The 23251-nt window shown below is 40.1% G+C and overlaps 1 long non-coding RNA gene across 1 annotated transcript; it reads left to right on the forward strand.

Annotated features, from left to right (window-relative positions):
- Window positions 1-11950: 11950 nt before the first annotated feature.
- On the forward strand, window positions 11951-15773 carry LOC120561762. Its single transcript, XR_005639645.1, has 3 exons — window positions 11951-11998; window positions 14928-15014; window positions 15605-15773. It is a non-coding gene; the product is annotated as an uncharacterized LOC120561762 (long non-coding RNA).
- Window positions 15774-23251: the final 7478 nt, after the last annotated feature.

The raw sequence follows: 23251 nt of genomic DNA on the forward strand, positions 1-23251 counted from the left end.
GGAATCTTTAGAAAGCTCTAGCTGTTGCTAACGAGATCAAGCTTAAACAAAAAAAAACGATGGGTCCAAAAGTCGCGAAGCAAACACAATAACTGCAGTTAAACTACATTGAAATTAAATGGAAATGAGCCACTGCAGTGGAAGTGTTGTTGGCAGGATTCAAGTTTGAGGACAGAGTAAATCTTAACAGTTGAACATTGTGCATGATTTGAATTGAATGTGTTTACTTGGTTTATTTCATAAGACATACATTATAGCAAATTAGACAAAAACTAAAAATATTACATTACATGTCATTTAGCTGATGCTTTTATCCAAAGCGACTTACAATTGCTATATGTGCTATATGTCATATATGTATATGTGTCTTGCTCAAGGACACAATGGTTGATGTAACGCAATATTAATTGAACCCAGATCTCCCACACCAAAGGAATCTGTCATATCCAATGTGCCATCACCACCCATGCGCCATCACCACCCAATATGTTCTTCATTAGATAGTAAACAAACACAGTTATACCCTAATTACAGACCATTGTTGGGGACCAAGGGTTGGTTAAACAGCGATTTGGCTCAACTTGAATTGACTGCGAGACAAAGGATCTTGGCTTACATGTAAATTCCAAAGCCAGTTGCACCAAACTCCTAGAGGCTGCTACTTGGAAGCAGAATCTCAAGATGGAGAATGTGCATTTAACACGTGTGGGACAAGGCAGACTGGCGGTGAGACAAAGAACTGCTTCACACCTTTGACCAGGTTGCAGTTCTCCCATTGGCTGTCGGCCCTTGAATGCACCACCCGTCACTAGGAGGCGGAGGAAGGATAAAAGGTTCGGCAGTGTGTTTTTCTTCGCTTTTCCACGGTAACCCCGGTTGCTGAAAGGAGGCACTAGTCCGAACTAGCAAACTAGCATCACCTCGCTGGCCGAGTTTCGAGCTGGTACAAAGTATATTGGCCTGATATACAAAGGGGATCCGAGGAAATACTTTGTCGAAGTATTCCTTCATCTGCAGCGGGCTTAATCAGCCTGGATTTAAGAAAAGGACTGTTCTTTTTCTTGTTTGGTCGACCTGGAATCCGTTTTTCGCTCTTTTGCTCCGGACGAAACGGATTGTTAAGCTCTGGCCAAGAGACTTAACTGACAGACAACGCACAGTAAGGAGGCTTTTACACAGTTCTGGGCAGAATATTAGAACTAGTGCGTTTTGTTTTGTTACTAATGAGCAAAAGGGTTCGCTACCACTTGTTGCCATTAATGTGATCTGATTTAATCATGTACTGGTCCATATGTGATTATTAATCTGTCTGTGAATATATAACTGATCATTATATCGTTTGATTCTGGTTGTGTGAAGTAGCTGGGTATAACTGTAATCGCTACCTGCTAATTCATTCCTTTCATGGAATTTAGTTACTGTCTGCGATAGAATCGCGAAAATCAGCTGCTAGCTACTGGAGTGGTTATAGTGACGTTTCCCTCAGCAAAACCAAAAGTCTCAGTCTGTAGGACAGTGGCTGAGGGGAACTAGGTCATTATCAATATCTTAGGATCAGAAGTGCCTCTTTTCTTTACTCTCCTTCTCTTTTGTCCTTTACTAACACACACACACACACGCACACACACACGACACAGGCTAGCCGCGCAATTACCAAGCTAACGCTGTAGCTTCACACGTGGGATCTCCCTACGTTCGTACAGAGCTAAAACAGGGACTAGCTACCAGATCGGCTAAGCGTGCCCGTTGCCTAGCAACCCCCCCGGCTTCTTCAGCCCTCTCCGCGCACGCAGCACCACTACCGCCCTCTTGGGGCTAAATAGTTTTGTGCAGCTCACAGGAGTAGCCATCTTTGGAGTTGTTTTTGGTGTTTAGAACTACACTCCGACACCGCCCCCTCCTTTGTCACTCACTCTCTCTCACACACACACACACACACAGACACAGACTTGTCCATGACACATGCTGCTTTGTTTTTGCTTTGTTTTTTGGTTGTGATATTATAAAAAGGTATATGAGTTTATTATTGAAGGATTATTGTTTAGCTACTGATAATTGTGAAGTTAATAAATCTTATTATACTTAATTAGCAGTTGCTTGTGATTATTTGTGTACTTGTTGTAATAATTGCTGGTCGATCAGGTCCGTGCTTGGATTCACCCCTTCCTTTATTTCCTTTTGAAAGGATTTACACAGAAATGAGACTGTTCCACAGTTTGATTATTGGTCCCTGACTAGCAGGGTGGTGCCCCGTTTTGATTGTTTGTCGATTTGATAAAGTTATTAATAACCATATTCATAACTTTATTAATATTGATAAAACATATTTGATAATTTGCCAATGATCAAATCTGTACCCTACGAGAATCCTACACCATATACTTAAATTATTGCCTTATTAGAAACCACATATAATGCCGTAGGACTATTGGACCAAAAATATGCTTAAGACACTATTATACCGAAATATGCTCTAAGCAGAAATAAATTGATGTTAATACATTGTTAGACACTATTTTTCAAATATAATTCCATATCAGATCCTAAATAGTTAGACTCTATTCGACACATGCCACCAAAATTATGCAGCTATTTGGATGTACTATTCTGATGAGAACTGTATTTTCTATCCAGTATTAGTGAAGAAAATACCAGTACAAGAAATCAACATTGCATATGATCACATGAACAAAGATACAGTATCTGATCCATAGCAACAGCATAAGTTTCAAGATATCTATTATTGATATACTAAAAAAAATATACTAAAAATACTAAACTTCATTTCATTTCATTTCATTTTATTTATATAGCACAAGTAAACACAACAGAAGTTGACCACTGTGCTTCACATAACAAGAGTCAGATAAGAAAATGGAATAAAACATCCGTCAGACAACAGAAAGACATAAATAAAAAATAAGAATTTAAAGAAATGCACGCTCCAAGAGATAAAACTTTAGTTTGAGTTTAAACTCATATAAGGAGGACAGTGATCTCAAGGAGACGGGGAGGCTATTCCACAGCTTAGGACCAACAACAGCGAAAGCACGGTCCCCTCTTGACTTTAGTCGCGAGCGTGGCTGGGACAGATTATAGTTGCTCGAGGACCGTAGACACCTACCAGGTACATTCAGATCTAACAGTTCAGATAAATAAGCTGGTGCAAGACCATTTAAAGATTTAAAGACAAACAGCATTATTTTCATATCAACTCTGTAGCGCACCGGCAGCCAGTTAAGAGACAATAAAATGGGAGTGATATGTTCATGTTTGCGAACCCCAGTCAGGAATCTGGCGGCTGCATTTTGGACCATTTGAAGCCTTGTAATAGAGAACTGGGGCAGTCCTGCATATAAAGAATTACAATAATCCAAACGGGATAGAACGAAAGCGTGGATAACTTTTTCAAGCTCTATTGGTGATAGAAAATGCTTAACTCTGGATAACAGCTTCAAATGATAAAAGCTTGATTTCACCACTGTGTTTATGTGTTTATCTAGCTTTAAAGTGGAATCCAAAACCACTCCCAGACTCCTGACAGTAGGTTTAATGTCACAGTACAGGTCTACCTTGGGTTTGAGGACGATTTTTACTTTTGAATACAACCGAAGCGTAGTTAACCTCCTCCTCCGCCATGGTTACAGTCGCTCTGTTGGGTTCTGTCTGACTTGCAGACAGAGAAGTACTGCTGAAATTAATACATAAGGCATCTGTAAGTCTGATAAGAACAACTTCTGTTTTTGGTTGAGAAAGGTATTTGCAATCATGACTGGCTGAATATGATCTTCCAAACCATATACAGTGTTTTCTTTAGTACTTAACATGCTCTGTTAACAAAACCAGCCTTCTATCTGTTATTTATAACTTACATCTGTACTGTACTCATGTCAGTTTACAGGAGCGTATCCCAGAATGCACTGCATGAAAGGCAGAGGGAACATGTAAACTCTAAAAGCAGCAAACACACTGAGGCCAGATCTGCTTCTGTCTCATCTTTGATTAAACATGTTACATAAACTGACATTTACAATAGAAAGAGAAAAATCAATCCAATATCTAATTGCACTTATACTTTTAATCCAAGTATTTTTCAGACACACACCAACAGCTTTGAAAGTCTTCATAGTTTGAGAGCCACTTGATATTATCATACAAAGTCTGACTGCAGTGTTTAAACACATAAAGCCTTCTTTTTGCAGATCCATTGTTTTTTTCATCACAGCTCACTGCTGCCAGTGTATTGTCATGCTTTTAAAGGGGTGATAGAATGCAAAACCGATTTTACCCTGTCATAGTTGAATAACGACAGTTCGGTGGGTAAATAGGACATACATAGAAGCTCAAAGTCCAACTGACACCCCTTTACTATGAAAATCTCATATTTTGAAACTGCCGCTGAAAACGGGCGAATCCCAACAAAGCTGAGTTGCTTACGCAAGCGTCTCAAAATCCGGAACCTTAAGAGAACAGTCACGCCCCAATATTTACATAGGCTACACAACTGACCTGAGATCAGGTGGTTTTCTGAATCTAGCTAGGTCACGCAGATCTCTGTTATTCCATTACAAAATTCACTTCTGAAACTTTTTTATGCGAGAAATCAACCATATAAAGCTCAAATATGGGCTGCTTTACGAAAATGGATGGCTATTTGCAAATTTTCTCCGACTGTGTGTCGGAGTTTAGTGCCGGTGTTGGTGCTGCCTGGGTTGGCTACGTCGCGCCCTGACCCGCAGTGTCAGCGAGCTTGTTACGGCCGCAATCTTTTACCGCAGCCCGCAGGTTCCAGTTAATCTTATAATGGGTATGTGTGTTGAGTTATTTAAACAAACAATCGGGAAATAAACGCCTCTTGTCCGTGAGTCTCATTGATAGAGCAGCGCCGGTGAGATGGAGTCCATCGATGAGAGCTAGCTAGCCTCCTCCTAACTCTGACATTCACAAAAATACATTCAATTGAAATCCCAAATCCGGACAAGTGTTAGCTAAGCTTTGTAAGACCTTGAGGAACCTATAATATTCATGCCGTGGCGAAATTCAAACTGTAAATATACTTTAGTTATGCGAGAAGTGAACAAGCTGCGATATTTCCCCATTGTAATGAATGGGACATATAGCAAGCAGCTGCTCCACCTACAAAGACGCCCTTTTGCGTTCATAAAAATGCCTTAAAATCAAATCGGACACAACTGTTAGCTTTATAAGACATTGGGGAATGATGTTGTATAAGTGGCGTGACGAAATTCAAACTGTAAATATAATTTAGTTATGACGAAAGTGTAGCTAGCTAGCTGCGGTATTTCCCCATTGTAATGAATGGGACATATAGCAAGCAGCTGCTCGTCCTACAAAGACGCCTTGCGTTCATAAAAATGCCTTAAAATCAAATCGGACACAACGGTTAGCTTTATAAGACATTGGGGAATGATGTTATATAAGTGGCGTGACATAATTAAAACTGTAAATATAATTTAGTTATGACGAAAGTGTAGCTAGCTAACTGCGGTATTTCCCCATTGTAATGAATGGGACATATAGCAAGCAGCTGCTCCACCTACAAAGACGCCTTGCGTTCATAAAAATGCCTTAAAATCAAATCGGACACAACGGTTAGCTTTATAAGACATTGGGGAATGATGTTGTATAAGTGGCGTGACGAAATTCAAACTGTAAATATAATTTAGTTATGGCGACAGTGTAGCTAGCTAGCTGCGGTATTTCCCCATTGTAATGAATGGGACATATAGCAGCAGCTGCTCGCTTCGAAAAGGCCTACCGCGTCCGTAAAAATGCCTTAAAATCAAATCGGACACAACGGTTAGCTTTATAAGACATTGGGGAATGATGTTATATAAGTGGCGTGACGAAATTCAAACCGTAAATATATAAGTTATGCCGGCAGCTGGCCGCGGAGCCCCGTAGTGCAGTATCCACAAAGGGTGACTTTGCGCTGGGTATGGAGCCCAGCAGGCTGCCGCTTTCTCGTCAGACTGTGTGGAGCTCCTAAAGTCCGACACGTCTTACCAAATTTGCAATTAGCCATCAATTTTTGTAAACGGCCCATATTTCAGCTTTATATAGTTGATTTCTCGCTTAAAAAGTCTCAGAAGTGAATTTGGTAATGAAACATTGCAGTGTCTGGAATATGAGATTCTGTCGCTTCTCTAATGTATGTGTATTGGGGATTCGCTCAACCAATCAGCGCGCGTCTCTAATGTCTGCGTATGGCAAGTCGCTCAACCAATCAGCGCGCAGCTCATCTAAATATTCATGACCATACCATATTTGGAAGAAAAGCTCTTGTTAAAAATAGGGCCAAAACACAGGGATACATAAGGGCCAGTAAAATATCAACCAGGCCATTTTCAGCCCAACCAATGTTACATACCCCATTAGGAGACCATAAGGAACAGTGTGAAATACCCTATATAATCATTCTATCACCCCTTTAAAGCATCATGTATTATGATAAATAATATTAAAACTACACAAAAGATGAGATGCTTACAGTATCTCACCAGCATATAAGAAACATTTATCTTTTTAAAACTACAGAGCCTGTGTGAAGGCTGATAGGGAAATGGTAAAGTTTACAGTGTACTAATTTCAATTTCTCAGGAAAGTGTGTGGTTTTTAGTTCTGCTTTGAAGCTATGAAAGAGTTGTTGTTTGGTTAGCAGCTAATGCCTCAAGTCTTCTCCTTTTATGGTTTAAACCCACACTGTGTGTCTGCAGCATCTTCCTACGCTGCTGCCGCCAACCTTTGATCAACAGACAGTCACTTTTATCATAATCAAATATATTCAATAAATTCTATCTGCTGAGATTGAAGACCCATTTCACAAACTTAAAATTCTACTTTTCAAGTTCATTGTTCATCACACTGAGAACAAACATCCATCTCTCCTCCTCTGTACCTGCTTATGTCTGTTTACAGGAGCATATCCCAGCATGCAATGCGTGAAAGGCAGAAAGAAACAGATTCAACACACAAACACATTAACCTGACCTGCCCGTGTTTGGACTGTGGGAGGAAACCCATGTGAACATGAGGGAACATGTAAACTCTAAAAGCAGCGAACACACTGAATATATCAGCCTGTTCTGGGTCACTATCAAACATCCATTGTAACCCACTAAACAAAATCATATCAATGAGCAGTACAAAAAACACACACACACAACAGAAGGACTAAACTAAAAGGAATACAAATAGCCTCAGACACCCCACACTGCACAGTCTTCTACCCTCAGGTCAGAGACACAGGTCACTCTCATTCAGGTCTAACCCCTATTTCCACTGGGCATCTCTGTGCTGCATTCTGGATGCACCGCGTGCCCCACGAGCAATCACAGCCATTCAAGTCAATGCTAGGTAATCCCCCCCGACGAGAGATTCCACTTGGGGGTGGTAGAAAACATAATAACCATCACAAATCTTTTTTATAAAGACAATGCCAGAAAAAGGAAGACTGGAGTGGAAGGTAGATTCTACCTTAAGAAACACTTGATTGTTCTGTAAAGTACAAAGTGGACACAATATAATCTGAGTCGGGCAGCAAGACGCTCCTCTTCTGAGAAACTCCCGGTGTGGTATGACACGTTGTGGAGGACGGAACTAAATCGCACGTAGCCGGAACATTGGGGTAAGAGAGCCATGTTGAGCAGATCCATCTTTGTTTCCCAGCACAGCTCACTGATCTCCATTCTGCTTTCTGGACAGACATTACACACTGACCGTCAGTAGCAGGAGGAGGAGGTTGTGGTTTCCAGTAGCTGAGGGAAGAACATGATGTTTAGATCAAGGCTGATAGATTTTATGATTCAGAGTGTTTAGGAATGTGTCTCTTACCTTACAGTCAGATCACTTCCATCAATCCACTTCCAAGCGGGTTAATGCCCTTTGAGGTGTCCATTGTCAGAAATGAATGGGCTTCTGCGGAGGCAACCGTCTGACTCCTGTCGTCCATTAATTCCTGACAATGGACACCTCGTTGGGCATCATGTGTATTCGTCTTGGTGTTCTCTTGTTCAGTGTCGGATTGTCTCCGTTCGTTCTTGGCTGTGTACTCCTACAGTAGTTTGTAGTTTCCTCCAGTTTTTTATCTTTCTGGATTTGCTTTTGTTGCCTGTCTGTTTTTGGATCCAGCTTTGTTATTACAGTAAAGCTCGCTTTTTGTCCAATCCACCTGCCCACTGGTCTACTGTATGTGGGTCCATCTTTTGCTAACTGTGACAATGGGTTTCATACACTTTCTGTAATAAAACATATAAAAGCAGAAATCCTATCACATGGGCCCTGGGACAATTTCTTAAAAATGGGGTCTGTGGTCTTGTTTATGTCAGTTTAGGGGTTCTTGAAACTTTAGGAACTACTAATCTAATGAACAAATAGCGAGGAAATACAGGATAAATAATATCTTTCTGTTATGTGATGTAGTGTTGGAGTGCTTGTATTTATTGATTTAATAATTCATTAATTATGAAAGGAAACATTTGTCATTGCTCATGTTGTTGGCTTCCTGTCTGTCGCTCTCCAACACATACTTCACATATCAGAGAGATCTAATCATGGAAACGCAAAACATGCAGCAATGAACAGTCTCTTATAACACATTGTCATTTCGAGACAAAACAAGGAAAACCTTCAATTCCTCTTAGAAAAGCACACGGAATGACACTTCCCTAATAACACTGTTAAAGCTCCAGTGTGTAACGTGTTTAGTTGTTCATTATCAAAATCTGGGTTGCCCGTTCCCAAACTTGTCCTTTTTCATGAATATTTACCACCACCATCAATTCCAAGTATTCCTATTGGCTTGAAATTACATTTGCATTTGCATGACCTGGGGTAGACGCTCCATATTCATGCGCCATCTTGAAATACGTTAGCTGGTAAGGGACATACAGGACATACTGCTCCGCCTTTCGCGTTTTCGCTGTCACATGATAAACTCACAGGTGCTGCTAATGCTGCTAATGGGTATCGTAGCTTCCCGGCTCCGTCAAGTTTGAAGAAGGAAACATGGAGGACCACACTTATTCCAAACCCAAATTTCAGGAACAGGAGTCTTCTTCTTCACCCAGAAAAAGAAAAATGATATTGAAAAGAGTAAGAGACCGGCGTCATCAGAAATGATATGTATTTTTAATTGCGTGGCACGAGAGAGTTGATTGCGATATATGATCTCAACGCTAGATGGGAGAAATTCCCCCACATTGGACCATTAACAATAACTCTGACTGATGTCGATCATGTGTAGCGGATTTTTGAGCTTCAGATGAAGTGAATAACACACAAACATAAACTGAGGCCAGATCTGCTTCTGTCTCATGCTGTCCAATCATGTTACAACTTCCTGAATTATGTTCTAGCTGTAGTTTGAATCATTTTACCATCTTCACATTCTCTGCTCTGTGTTCTCAGTGTGTGTTTTATGTTTGCAGCATAGAGTAGCACTTTTAATGTTGCGCAATTACAATGAAGTCAATTTGGATTCTGATTGTTCTTTCTGACCTGACTGATATTTATAATGAATATGTAAGAAAAAACAATGACAAGTGCGACAGCATTTTTTATTCAATGTAATGGACTGAATCATGCATTTGCTTCCTGATAGATGGATAGCTTATGCTCACCTGTCACGACTACATATTAATATTCTTTGCATCAGGATACAAATGCCCAATAAAAAACTACTCTGGGAACATTCTGTTGGGAACAAGTGATGCAGCGCCCCCTGCTGGCCAAAACGTAACACGACAGGAAGAAACAGGAAACTTTGAGGAGGTTGTTCCCTTTTATCACTTTGATATAAAACACATAATCTCTGTATCTCTAACAAAGATGTACAGAAAAACACACACAGAGCATAAACACACATTTTATATTTAGAAGGCCGGTTGAAATTAACATGCAGAGTATCCAGTACTCTTCTCTGGAGTCTGACTGCAGTGTTTGAACAGATACAGCCTTCATTTTGCAGATCCATTTTTTCTCTCTCAGTACAGCTCACTGTTTTCCATCCTTCATCTGGGACAGACGCTACACAGTGACGGTCGTAGGAGGGGGTGTCAAGGAGCTGAGGGACGAACATTTTGTTTAGATCAAGGCTGATAGAGTTTATGATTGAAAGTAGGATTTTTTTTTTTTACCTTTTTGTCAGATCACTTCCATCAATCCACCGCCATCTCCCACCAACAGCTCTCAGCCCAATCCAGTATCCATCAGTTCCTGAACTGTCCCAGCTGTAACTAATGATTACGTTCTGACAACAGAGAAACAGTTATCAGACATTTAAAAAAAAACGAGATGCTGTGATCTACTGACTCAGTGTGTTCAGATCAACAGAAAATACTTTTCAATTTCACATAAGCTGTCATAAAAATGCAACTATTTTCTAATTACCTTTTTCTCTAGATCATCATCCAAATCTACACCCTTTCCTCTGCAGTCTTCTCGAGCTTTTAAACATTCACACTTTCAATCTTCAACCTATCATTTTCAAACAACTAAATAAAGAGTTGTAAATACATAAATCACATCTCTTAAATGTGTGAAATGTATTGTGTTCATAATGAACCTGCAGGAGGAGCTGTCACTTTATCCACAGTGCATGCTGGTACATTAACATAGTCAGCTTCTGCTTTGATTTCCTCTGAAAGATCAACATCAAACACAAATGTTTAAATGTTTATGTGCAGTTTTACTGCCAATATGTTGAGCACATTGAAGGAACCATGATTCAAAAGATGGATATTATGCTCAATGTCAACATTTTAAAAGCAGTTGCTTGCAGTCAAAGCATAACAAGCAAACGACAAAACAATGTACTGTTACATTTTTTTACACTCTGCACACTGTTTGTCTGCAACATCTTCTCACAAAATACAAAATTTGCATTTTTTTTGATACTATAAGTTTATAATATACCTGCGCTGGCTGCCATTTTATCCCCAGTGCTGTTAGCAGCATAGACATTATATAATGGATCAATAGACCCCGTTGCTCTGGACGGAGACCAGTGAAGGCTATTAGAAGCACTTTTCCGGTGATGGCCAGCTTTACTGCGCAGCCTCCAACTGAGAGAATGTGACGTGAGCAACGTGTCTGAAAGTTGTAAGTCTTCTGGTGGCTGCGCTAAGAGAAATCTCAATCATTCCCAATCTTACAGATACGGAGAGTGTAGGTATATGTAAGGAGATAACATGGGCACAGGCTAATTATTGCTAACTAACATGCTAGTTAAAATTAGTAATTAAACCTAAACAGCTCATGTAAGTCGAAACTGTCTGCAAGCTTATTCTGTACTATACGATAATTCCTCTACTATGTGACACAATCGTTAGCCTATTTTTACAAAAACGTCTGCTACGGAGCCATAACGTGAGGTACAAGGTAATGAAGCCTTTTATACATTGTCGTGTTTCTTTGGAACTAAACAACGGACAAATAGATGGTGGTCTTTAAACGCTTCAGATGTAAAGTTATTCGCAGTTAAGTGATGTTAAAAAAAAATGGCGGTCAGCGGAATGCTAACAGAAGGTGATGGCTTTGTAGCAACAAAATGGCGCCATAGATGGCTCGAGTTCTAAAGCGAAGCTTACCCCCTTGGTTAGCAGAGACAGCTCCTTCACTGTAAAAACGAGAACTTGAAATTGCTCATCTTACTTTGATTTTCAATTAAATAGAACAAAAAATACGTAATGGCATTGTAAACTTAGTTAAAGTAGTTACTTCAACTCACTACGTTTATTGTGATAAGTTGGTCTCATTGCAAAATGTATGGTGGCGCCACTTTGAAATTGTAGTTGGACTCAAGTTGAGGCAAGGTCAAGTACTCTGCACATGCTCCACGCTAAAACAGGGTTTCCTTGGCAGTTCTGCAGGGGTTTTCATCCACATTTCAGACATATTGGATTTCATCGAGATGAGAACCTCTACCGTTCATGGATGTACTGTATGGATGTATTACGAGAACCATTAAGTCATAAAGGTGAGTAACATTATTTTGTTTTTGTGTGATTGATGCTACACTGCACCTTGCCTGCTAACTAGCGTTAAGTAACGTTATAGTTAGCTAGCTAGTCAGCTAATGTTAATGTTAGCATGGTAACGTAAAACATAAAATTAGCTAATGTTAGTGGGTTTGATAAATTCCGTGTCTGTATTGAACATGCTGGTTATATCCGCTGGTTAGATGAGGCTGTTGCTAACCTTAGCTAACATTACATGGCACATGGGGGTGGGGGAGGTGAGACACCGCTTGCTCGCTCACAGGGTCTGGACCTTAACGTTATAACAGTATTGCTGTTTCCCAACGGTCCGATAATATTAGATAATCTAATGTTATATCCCTGCTTGGAAGATTTTCCTAATTATTTCATGAGCTTTATTAGCTAATGCTCTTGGATAATTCCCGGGCCCTGGCGACCAGTCATGCTAAACGTTATTAAAATTCAATTACCAACTATAAACACTATAAACTTCTGGTGTACTTACAAACTTTCCAATCCATCGTTTTATGAGAGCATAACCTATTTGTACTACTTGTAGACGTTTGGTATCATTTCGGGCATTATTAATGGGGTAATTTACGAGATACATACGTGGGTCCGTTAGACCCTGCGCTAAGCTATTCAGCTGATAACGCTACTCTACGCTAACTCTCCCAATGTTAGACCCAGGTGAAAAAAGCTTCTGGGGGGGTGTTTGGCTCGAGGTCATGGTGCAAAGGACCCTAGGGTGAATTACTCCGAACCATCACTTTAAATCGGAATCGGACCACAGTGTTTGTGTCACTTCCTTTTGAGCCTGAAAGCTGCTGAAATCAACTGGAAAACTGTCCGACATGAGAGCGGATTTTTGTCACCACCCCCCGCTGCTGCCGCCTGCTCTCGTCTACTTTACAGGCGAGGCGCAGTTCATCTCGAACAAGCCTACTGTCTGAAGGTCTGGCTAGAGATGCGGTCAACTTGGCGGACGAGGCTGCGGGCAATTGGTCGGAGGTAACGTTAAGTGAGGTAACGTTAACAGTTAACACAGCAAGCGGATCCGTGTGCAAGTCAGTCACACTGGCGAAGCTGTAAGACCCGCCTGCAGGTTCATTTAACGTTATAAAAAGCAACGGAAAGACACAGAGAGTTGTGTATGGTGTAGGTGTTGCTTCACTGTTGCAGGGTATGTGAATGGAAACATCCAACATGCACATTCAACTACTTTAACGTTACCCAGATGTGCCAATCACGGGCTCCGTATCCCCGCTGCTTTCTCAAGCAAAAAGCAGAACGGGATGAATAATCACTAAAGCAATTGATAAAGCATATACATTGGCATAGTATATACAGTCTAAGGGCCCTATTTTAACGATCTGAAACGCAAGTATGAAACGCAAAACCACTCTTAAAGTCATCTCACATTCCCTTTAAGAGCAGGGCGCTTGTTCCATGGCGGATTGCTATTATGACGGCGGATTTGCCTGGCGCACGCCAGCGGGAGCTGCCGATGCGAGATGCGGCAAAGTAATAAATGCCCGTCTTGTCCAGGTGGCGATGTTGCTGCGGCCACTCGGGCGCATCTCCTCAAGTCTGGAGAGGATTGCTGCAGCAATGGAGCGTGGGCCTCCAAACGCACCACCTGCACCTGTTGTGCCCCTTCCTCTTCCCCTCACTCCATCTCCGTCCACCTGCTCCACCAGGAGCGCATCGCGCATTACTCCCGGACCAGATTCCGCCGGAGTGTCCAATCCCGTCGTAGTTCAACATCACGTCTCCTTAAGTCCTCTAATATTTCCTCATTTATGTCATCAACACATCCATGATTCATGGAAATGTGTAAAACACAACAAGCCACAAAGAATGCTGCGACTTTTTGAGGACTGTACTGTAAAGTGCCTCCTGATCTATCCAAACACATGAAGCGCATTTTCAGTAATATTTTTCCTTGTAATTATGTATGGTTTTCAAAAATGGGAACTGCTGTAGATGAGAGAAGTGTATGCGCGGCGTTGCCCACGCTTACATTATGGCGCGCCACGCGCCCTAAAATACCATCTGAATAACGCCTACTGACTTTAGACTAGCGCCACTGACTTTAGACCAGGTTTTTCCTGGTCAGTGGCGGAATTGTTTTCTGAAACTGCAGAATAGCACAAAGTAACGCGTTTACAAAGTAACCGGAACACGCCTCCTCTTCGCTGAATCGCCCCCGGGAGCGCAAATACATTCCCTAATTTACCGACGTGCGTCTGTGGAGGGAAAAGTCCGCTGTGCGTCGGGTGCAAAATAGGAATGATACATGCGTCGGTGTAAAAAGGCAATTGCGCTGAGTGCAAGATAGGGCCCTAAGTGTGTATGTAAGTGTGCCACAAGGCATTTGCTGGTTATGTTACAATCACTTTAGAATTTAGGTATTTTAGGTACACAAACAAAAGTAATGCGAGGTAATACAATGGCTCTGCATTAAAACCTTTCCTTGATAGGTATGGTGGTCAGTTTATTTAATCGTTTTTTTATTTTATTGGTGTATTTGAAGCCCGTTTATGGTGCTAGTTAACTGTACTAGGCCTGGCTCATACTGAAAGGTGTTCTTAATATTTTGTTAACCGTATATTTATATATGTGTATAGGATAAATTAAATATGTGTAACCCTTCTCAGTGTATAGTAACTAAGAACAACAGAGATTCAGTTCAGAAACTCATGAAGGATGGATTTATTTCAGAGCTGTTGTATGACACTGAATTAGTTTAACCTTGGTGTACCTAATAATAAACTGACAACTGAGTCTACTGTATACCTGCACATGTCCCCACACAGTGCAATACATTTGTGCATTTTTACATCTACAACGTTGACCCTGCATATTCCTCACAAAATGTAAACAACTAATTTGTTTATCTAAATGCTTTTTTTCTAACTGCTGCAGTTGTCCTGCATGCTGCTCTGTGGTCAGTCCCACCGGGAAAGGTTTACTAAGGTTCTACCAACCACAACCCTCTATTGTTTGCTTGAGGTAGGTATGTTCACATGCAGAGTTGTGCATTTATATCTATAATCTACTCACTTGTTTATAAGGTACACACAGATATCAGGGTTCAGTTTTTGTTGAATATGATTTAGAGAGGTGTTAATTTATTGTAATGATCATTTTTGACTCTATATTATGTGATGTGTTGTACAGAGGCGTATCAAATATTTTAACCCCAATACAAAGAATTTAATAGATTGTAACTGAAGTGTTTGTCAGAGCTGTACAAGCAGCCCAAAATTAAATGGGATGAAGAAAATATTAGGAACACCTTCTAGTTCTCAGCACCACTAATTACAGACTCCAAAATGACCATTCAAATAAAAAAAATAGCTCTTTCAACTAGATAAACTAAAATAAAGCATTACAACCTTTATTAAAGGCTGGGTAAAGACGGTTGGTATTTGAACTAAGCAGCAGTACAAACACATTAAGCATTGTACATTTTTACTGCTTAAATTTAATAAACCAACAATATAATTGTGCTATTTATAACACTTTGTTGTTCTGGATTACTTGTTTTACAGATCCATTAAAAGTAAATACATTCATTTGCCTTTTAATTCTCATTGCAGTTATCCTATGAAGTGTGGGTTCTGCGGTTTTCTGAGCTCAAGTCAAGAAGATCTATTGAGGCACCATAGACTACGACACAGAAGAGGATCTCACTGGCCCTGTATCTACAGTGACTGTGTGTGTACCTTCAAAACACCTGGCGAGTTAAAATCCCACCTTACCAGATCACATTGCAGGACTGTAAGAAGGCAGGTGACATCGTCTTTTTTCTGTGAGTTATGTGAATTTAAAGAAACTTGTACTGAGCGCACATTTTTCACTCATCTGGGACATCATTTAAAAAATCAACACAATGTGCATTGCCCCTTCCTGCGGTGTGAGTTTAAAACTAACAATCTTAAAACAGTTCTTTCTGCTTCAGTTCACACAGAAGCAAAGGACATTAGAACTTGTCTAAGAGTGCATTCTGAAAATGAAACCTGTGCCATTGACACTCATATCGTTGACCAGCCATTAGATAACTTTGTTGAGGTAGAGGCATCACATCAAATAGATGATTGTGTTGTTAAAGAAATTAATGATTCTATATTCCAAACCAATCCACTTATTTTGACTACTGAGGCAAAAGGTGCGCTGTCCACTAATCACAGGAGAAATCTCTATTTTAAACAGCACACTGTAATTGAACCAACTGAATATATGTATAGCACAACACATAAAAATACATTTGTGTATGTTTCAATCATTCAGGTTCTAGAGAATTTACTTGGACTGTCAGATTTTTTAGACATGTTAGTGTTAATTAAAGTAGATAAACCTGGTCAATACAGGTCCTTTCAAGACGGCGTGTACTTCAAAGAAAACAAACTTTTTGGTGTGCAAGAGACAAGTATTTCTGTAGGACTGTACATTGATGATTTCGAAGTATGTAACCCATTGGGGACATCCATAAAAATTCATAAGATTACTGCAGTCTATTGGGTTGTGCTCAATTTACCAGCAAAGTTTCACTCTTCCCTGCCATTAATTCAGCTGGCTGCTCTTGGATAGAGTGTTAATGTTAAACGGTTTTGGTATGATGCATTTCTTTATCCACTGATCAAGGATATACAGTCTCTGGAAAGGGATGGTGTGTTTGTTGAGGTTCTAGATACATTTGTAAAGGGAACAGTTTTTTGTGTCTGTGCAGACAACCTTGGGGCCCACAGCCTTGCAGGCTTTCATGAATCTTTCAATGTTGAAAAATTTTGCAGATTTTTTTGTCTTTTATCGAGACCAAATTGCAACTGTCGAGGCAAGGGATTTTCAACTAAGAACTGTACAACAGCACAACATATTTGTGGAGGAGCTTGAGTCAAGTGATAAACAAAGTGTAAACGGTGTTAAAAGGGCATGTGTACTGAGTAAGCATTTGTCTTACTTCCATCCATTTACTGGATTTCCTCCAGATATTTTACATGTCTTCTTTGAAGGGGTTATTCCAGTAGAGTTATGTTTGTGTCTGAAAGAACTGATTAGAAAAGGATTTATTACATTTGATGGACTGAATAGCCGCATAAAACATTTCCCATACACATATTCTGATAAGGTCAACAAGCCACAACAAATTACAAAGGCCAGCTTTGGAAACGGAAGAATCAGTGGCAACGGGCATGAAAATTGGACATTTTTACGTTTGCTGCCTCTTATGATTGGGAGCAGTATTCCGGAACAGGAGCCCTCATGGGAAATATTGATGGACTTTAAAGAGATTGTTGAGATTTTTGTCTCTACAACGCTATCTGAGGAAATACTGTGTTACTTGGAGAGTAAAATATTTGACCATCGGAATCTGCTTATTGATACCTTCCCTGACTTTAAGTTGCGGCCAAAACATCACTTTATTGAACATTATGTACCTCATACGCTGCTTTGGACCTTTAGTGGACTTGTGGACTATGCGATTTGATGTTCTCAGTTTCAAGAATGTGCTTCTCACACTCTCTTGTAAACATCAACAAATGATGGCTTACTACCTTGATTGCCAAAATCTGTTCAAACCAAAATTGTACATTGGCAATGTTGACATGGTTAAAACATCATCGTTGGAAGAAAATCTGAGGACTGTAATTGAAAAGAAGTATCCACATCAAGATTCTGTGTCCATTGCCAAAGATGTTCATTTCTATGGGACTCAGTATGTAAAGGGCATGATCATTTCTGCTGGGCAATGCAGTGGACTGCCAGATTCCTACAAGATACTGAACATTGTGGTCAACTTTGAGAAAGTGTCCTTTGTCAGTACAAAGCTCTCCTCTTGGTTCATCGAACATTACAGGTCTTACCAAGTAACTGACAGCGGCACAGACATTGAAATCCTGGATCCCGAGGCTTTGAATGATTACCACCCTTTGGGGGCCCCCCCCTTTGGGGGGAAGGGTTGGGTGACCCCCAGGATGTGCCTGCTGCATTGACAAAATGGTATGTGCTGTGCTGTACTAGTTTCTGCTGTTAGGGGTATCTAAAGCAAAACGGTAACAAAAGACAGAGGTTTATGGGTTTGTAGAGTGGAATCTTGGCAGCTGTTGCTTATTGCTTAAGTTCAACTTGTTTCTTTTATAACTTAAAATCCAGATAAGTGTTCTTACAGTTGAGTTAATGGTCCTGCACATTTTCTTTTTCTGTTTGTCCTCACAGGCTTTGTTACTGCGAGTACACATAGATCCTAAACTTATCCGGAAAGTCCAGCTGACGAAGACCCCTGAATCTTTGGAGGAACTAAAAATGTAGTACTCCGAGAAAAACTTGAACTTGACGGTGAATTCGCTGTACAGTATGAAGACCCAGATTTTGGGAACGCAGTGTGTAACCTGATAGACATTGCAGAGTTGCCACCAGAAAAGGCTGTCTTGCACATTATTTGGAATATTGATGAATCGCAAACACCATCCCATTCATCCTCCATCTCTTCCCTTGATACAGCCAGCATCAGTTCACCAGCCTCCTCCCACAGCTCCTCTTCAATTATTCGCACCTTCATGCAAAACATTTCAGAGTGGCCTTCTGGTCCCCTCTTTCTCATATGATGTGGAGTCAAAGCTCTGTAAGGGCAATGACATTTATGAAAAAACTGGGCAAGGTCTAAGTGTAACGAGAGACATGAAAATGGAAATTCTAGACAAGCTGGCACAAGAAATATTTGCTCTGAAAGCCTACCCTGAGAAATATCAAATAGTATCGGTTGCCTCTGAACTTGTCAACAAACATCCGTGTCTTAAGGAGCCTGGTAGCAGCACAGGATACGATGGTTGGACAACAAGCATTAAGTACAAGCTTGGAAGCTATCGATCTAAACTGCGCCAGGCTGGATGTAATGAGGTCAGTGTAAACCGAAAAAGAGGGAGGGATGACGAAGTTGATGAGGGGAGGTTTTCCTTGAAAAAACCAAAGCGAGGTGAAGTCAATCATGTTCCTGATCATCCAGAAAACTACAATGATGAGACACTAGAAGACCAGAGATGTGTCCTGGTGGGTGAAATGAAAAAGAAGGGGAAAGACATGGAACTCAGAAGATGGACCTCACATTCTCCCTTAGGAGAAAGGAGATCGTGGAGGTGGAGCCCATGGTCTTGGAAATCCAGGAGGGATGGCCTTCTCTTTTTCTGAGAGAAAAGCAAGACAGATTTTAAAATAAAATAATAAAATATTTAGTTTGATTGCTTTTCAAAGCTGTCAAGATGGCCACAGGGCCATCCATTGGCTTATTCAGAGTATAGATTAGATTGTTTAACCTAATTAGATTGTGAACTATTTGAGTTCAATTATTTTATGGTATAAATGTATCCACTATCACTACAAACTCAATCATTATATGTTTTGTGACTTTTTTGTTTTTCTTTTGACTTCTACAGATTTGTGAGGAGTTCTACCGTGTCACTACTAAAGACCTGTTGGGGACCTTTAGAGCAGCCTTAGATGAGTACTGTCCTAGACTGCTTAAGCTGTACCGTGCCAGGAGGGGAGCCTGTATGGGATTAGTTTTGTGACTTTAATTCCAAGCAAAACTTCTCATGTATCAAACAAAAAACACGAACTCAAGCAAAAAATTGTCACCTCAAAGGTAAAACTTAAAACTTGCAAATAAAACATTTGTGTAGTTGTAAACTATTGGTCTTTTATTTGTTTGATATTATGTCCTTTTGTTTACAGTTCCCTCTGCTTCTTTCTCAATGATCAGTCTTTTGCTCTCTCCATCACGTTTGCAGTCATGCTCCCAGCTTTCTCCTTTGCGCTCCCTGAGTTTTTGCTTGCGATTCTGACACAAACATCTCGCGTGGGCGGGTCTTACAGGGGTGCGTCCCCATTGGCTAATGAGTGTTAAGGGGAAAGTTTGAGTGACAGCTCAGCCTCAGTGCAGGTAAACTAACGTTAGAGACTCAGAGTCTGGTCTGGAGGACACACAAGCCACTCCACAGGGGATTCCTACAAGATTAATAAAGTGTAAGTATTATTAATATATATATTACCTGTGATCTACGTTGCAAGCATGGTTACTAGACATTTGTTGTTTTGTTGTATTAAGTTACTAGCTAGCTAGCTAGCAAAGCTTTTTTAAGTTAGCATTTAATGTTAGCTATACTGCAAACGTTATCTAAAAGCCACCGGCTACCTTACTGAGCTAATAATTTACCATGGGAATCATGTATTCTTCGTGAGGCCTTACTCAATGGAGCTGTATTAATTATCATCTTCTCTCTGTAGAGACCTGCAGGACCCGAGCAGAGCTACGATGCTCTCCCAGGTAACCTAAAGGTTAGTAACGTAGCTATATGGTCTATTAGGAAAAATTATTATCCAGCTAACTACTAATTGTTGTGGTTGCTATTGGCCTGATAATACACAATGCTAGGGTATTGGTTAAGTTGTACAATGTAGAAGCTGTGAATGTAATATATATAGGGTTCGACACGTACATTAGATAATGTTCCATCTGTACACACTGTTCTTTCTTTGCACTACCTTAAGATGGCAGATAACGGACGTATTTTTTGTATTTTTTAGCGCTGTAAATGTCAACAATATTTAGAATTAATGCATAGTGTTACTACTGTCCAAACTATGTACTTTAACTAACACACCAGGCCCTTGACAAATACTTTGCTTAGTGATCCTTATGGTTTGATGTGATGTGCATGTGTCCTGGTGGCTGGCCATATCTTACTTTACACGTGTAGTCAACGTGGAGGTAGGAATCTAGAAAGTGTGATCAATAATATTCCAGAAATAAGTGTTCCAGTAGTGTTCAGAAAGCTAGAAAATTTTTTCTAGAGTGCAGGCTTTATTACAATTATTTATTATTGAGCTAATTTCAAACACTTTTTTATCATCCAATAAGGTACTTCAAGCTTTACAATAAGAAGTCAAGGAAGTGAAGGACTACAGCCACATCCCAGCCCTTCAGAGAACTGTCCTGCAGAAAAGGCTGTCGTCCAGACTGGAGCGTTGGGCCATCAGTGAGCTCAGGAGACCAGATGATCCCAGGCGTCCAGGAGTTGTGTGTGATATTCTTGCACCACCCTCAGAAGTGTTGTTGCAGACACAAGTCAGCAGAGAAATACAGCTTGCCTTAGGTGAAACTGAATATGTGAAATATATACATAACCCAATTACTCAGTATGTTTGTGTATTGTTGGTAATGAAAAACTGACCCTGACCTGTGATGTACTGCAAATAATGACTGACACTGAGTTCCAGCTTCTTCTACCACCGGAGCCCCAGCTAAATATGTTCAAATATCCATTATGTATGTGAAGTTTTAAATTGGACTAAAAATAAAGCATTATAATAGTCTCAACCTTATTTCCTGTTTTATATAATGAACCAAACAGACAAGGGTGAATGTAAAAAATGTTTTTATATATTATGTGCATTTTAAAATATAATTACAGTAAGACAATATAAACACAAATTAAATTACAGGACAGTATACTGTAGTAGGATATATATTGACATACAATGGACTAAGAAACTACAAGTACACCAATGAAAACTTAAGAAAAAGGTTATTGTAAGTGTTAATTGAGTATCTGAGCAAAATATGATCAATACATACACTATTGGTCTATACCCTGGCTGTTTGAAGCCTTCGCACACAGTGTTTCCTCCACAGAGAGATCGAAGGCTCCTCTCCCTCTGCTGCTCCCACGTCCTCCAGGTTGGTCTGCCTGCTGCCTGATGTGAGCTGTGATAGAAAATTATAACAAAGTTTCTTACACAAATCAAATGGTAACAAAGTTCTTACTGATAACTGAGGCTTCCAAGGTTGTGTGATTTACAATTAAAATAACTTGCTTTTAAGTAGCCATTAGCAAATGTGTAGGCTTTAAAAACACTATGAACATTTTCCTTATGCTGACCTGCTTGCAAATGCAACAGAAGACATGTAATTAGAGTTAGAACAGCCAGTCTTTGTCATAACTAGGAAAGTACAGATGAGCACAAAACTATAAAGATGAACCAGTTAAGCAGTGCTAACACTGCATTTGTACTGTACAGTATGTGTCAACCTCTAGATATAATACATTACATTCACAGCTTCTACATTGTACAACTTAACCAATACCCTAGCATTGTGTATTATCAGGCCAATAGCAACCACAACAATTAGTAGTTAGCTGGATAATCATTTTTCCTAATAGACCATAATATAGCTACGTTACTAACCTTTAGGTTACCTGGGAGAGCATCGTAGCTCTGATCGGGTCCTGCAGGTCTCTATGGAGAGAAGACGATAATTAATACAGCTCCATTGAGTAAGGCCTCACGAAGAATACATGATTCCCATGGTAAATTATTAGCTCAGTAAGATAGCCGGTGGCTACAAGTTTTAGATAACGTTAGCAGTAGCCTATAGCTAATGTTAAATGCTAACTTAAAAAAGCTTTACTAGCTAGCTAGCTAGTCACTTAACACAACGAAACAACAAATGTCTAGTAACCATGCTTGCAACGTAGATCACAGATAATATATATATTAATAATACTTACACTTTATTAATCTTGTAGGAATCCCCTGTGGAGTGGCTTGTGTGTCCTCCAGACCAGACTCTGAGTCTCTAACGTTAGTTTACCTGCACTGAGGCTGAGCTGTCACTCAAACTTTCCCCTTAACTCTCATTAGCCAATGGGGACGCACCCCTGTAAGACCCGCCCACGCGAGATATTTGTGTCAGAATCGCAAGCAAAAACTCAGAGAGCGCAAACGAGAAAGCTGGGAGCATGACTGCAAACGTGATGGAGAGAGCAAAAGACTGATCATTGAGAAAGAAGCAGAGGGAACTGTAAACAAAAGGACATAATATCAAACAAATAAAAGACCAATAGTTTACAACTACACAAATGTTTTGTTTGCAAGTTTTAAGTTTTACCTTTGAGGTGACAGTTTTTTTGCTTGAGTTAGTGTTTTTTGTTTGATACTTGAGACGTTTTGCTTGGAATTAAAGTCACAAAACTAATCCCATAAGCCTGTGGTCAACACATGGAAAATCTCTTGGATAGGCTTGATGAACAGGTAGACTTAACTGTGAAATTTAGTTTTGGAAGAAATTCTGCAAGGTCTAGGGTATTTATTTTGTGTTTGCTGCTAGTTAAACATCAAAGGGGGGACATTTTTATTTTAACGTTGTGTGGTCTGTTGGCAAGAGCAGTAATTCAGCTGATTATTAGTTA

The sequence above is a fragment of the Perca fluviatilis genome, chromosome 7, assembly GCF_010015445.1.
Source record: "Perca fluviatilis chromosome 7, GENO_Pfluv_1.0, whole genome shotgun sequence".
Classification (NCBI taxonomy): domain Eukaryota; kingdom Metazoa; phylum Chordata; class Actinopteri; order Perciformes; family Percidae; genus Perca; species Perca fluviatilis.